This window comes from Arachis hypogaea, chromosome 19 (genome assembly GCF_003086295.3).
Source record: "Arachis hypogaea cultivar Tifrunner chromosome 19, arahy.Tifrunner.gnm2.J5K5, whole genome shotgun sequence".
In the NCBI taxonomy this organism is placed as follows: Eukaryota; Viridiplantae; Streptophyta; class Magnoliopsida; order Fabales; family Fabaceae; genus Arachis; species Arachis hypogaea.
In genome coordinates this window covers 35,378,744-35,380,362 of record NC_092054.1, presented here as the reverse complement: position 1 = coordinate 35,380,362, position 1,619 = coordinate 35,378,744, and the positions used below count along the sequence as shown (strand labels likewise).

General features: G+C 44.1%; 1 non-coding gene across 1 annotated transcript; it reads left to right on the top strand.

Moving 5' to 3' along the window:
• The first annotated feature begins 929 nt into the window (after positions 1-929).
• LOC112780603 (small nucleolar RNA R71) lies at positions 930-1,036 on the top strand. The gene has a single exon (XR_003191427.1). It is a non-coding gene; the product is annotated as a small nucleolar RNA R71 (small nucleolar RNA).
• The last annotated feature ends 583 nt before the right edge of the window (positions 1,037-1,619 follow it).

Here is a 1,619-nt window from a genome sequence, read left to right as displayed (position 1 = left end):
CAGATTAGGAACTTGAGCTCCATCCTGATCTTCTTCCTCTTTATCTGATTCCCTTTCTTATGGTTTCTGGGAGGTTTCCTTCAGTTCCTTCCCACTTCTAAGGGTGATAGCCTGGCACTCCTCCCTTCGTGTTGAGCTAGTCTTGCTGCGAAGGTTGTGGCTTGGAATTTGCTTGAATAAGTAGCCAATCTGTGTCTCCAGTTTCTTGATGGCAGCATCCTGATTCTGCATATTGGACATCACCTCTTCTCGGAATGCTTTACTATCTTGAATCTCTTTGCCTATGCCTTCAAGTAGATTCTCAATCCTTGAGATTCTTTCATCAAATGATGATAGGTCAGGCTGAGGAGGGTTATTCTGGCCTTGATATGAATGTGGAGAGGTGTTGTTATGGGGTGTTGATATGGTCTAGATGTGAAGTGTTGGGTGGCTGCATTGTTTGGATTTGGGCGTCTTTGATCAAGGCTTTGGTCTTGTTGATTTCCCCACCCAAAGTTTGGGTGATTCCTCCATCCAGGGTTGTAGGTCTTGGAGTATGGATCATAATTTTGCCTAGGTGAATTCCCAATGTAGTTGGCTTGCTCTTGACTACCCTCTGCTTCTTCATTCACTCCTTCTTGGGTTGTTGATGAAGTAGAGATTGCTGCTACTTGGTTCCTCTCCATCTTCTTGGTGAGGTCAGCCAGCTCTGGGTAATGAGCTTGTTTTGGGCCAGCAGAGCATCTACATTGTTTAGCTCTATTACTCCTCTTGTGTTCCCTCTTTCAAAAGCATAGAAGTAGTCGTTCTCTGCTACTATTTCAATGGCATCTATGGCCTCCTCAATGGTCTTCTTCGTGTTCAAAGATCCTTCGGATGAATGGTCTATGGCCTTCTTTGACTAATAAGAGAGCCCTTCATAGAAAATGTGCAGCTGCATCCATTCATTGAACATATCGGGTGGGCATCTCCTTGTTAGGTCTTTAAACCTCTCCCATGCTTCATATAGAGTCTCACCATCTTGTTGCCTGAAAGTTTGGACCTCAGCTCTCAGCCTATTGATTTGTTGAGGAGGGTAAAATCTTACTAAGAATTTGTTCACCACATCTTCCCAAGTTGTCAAGCTCTCCCTTGGGAAAGACTCCAGCCACTTGGCTGCCTTATCCTTGAGTGAGAATGGAAATAAGAGCAGTCTATAGGCGTCATGATGAACATCATTAGACTTCACTGTGTCACATATTCTCAGGAAGGTGGTTAGATGTTGATTGGGGTCCTCTTGGACACTTCCTCCGAACGAACAGTTGTTCTGAACAAGGGTGATAAGCTGTGGTTTTAGTTCAAAATTGTTGGCATAGATGGTTGGCTTTTGAATGCTACTTCCACAGTTTCCTGGGTTTGGATTGATGTAAGAGCCTAAAACTCTTCTATCCTCCCCATCATGATTTGCTCGACCTCTTCTGCCATGGTTGTGAGCCTCTTCTTCATGATGGTTTTCCATGTTTTCTTCCATGTTTGGTTCAAAGTATTCCTCAAAGTGTTCCTCCTCTTCTTCAGCACTAACTACACATTTTTCTCTTGCCTCCCTCCTTAGTCTAAGGAAGGTTCTCTCAGGTTCAGAATCAAAGGAAGTTGAAGCCCCG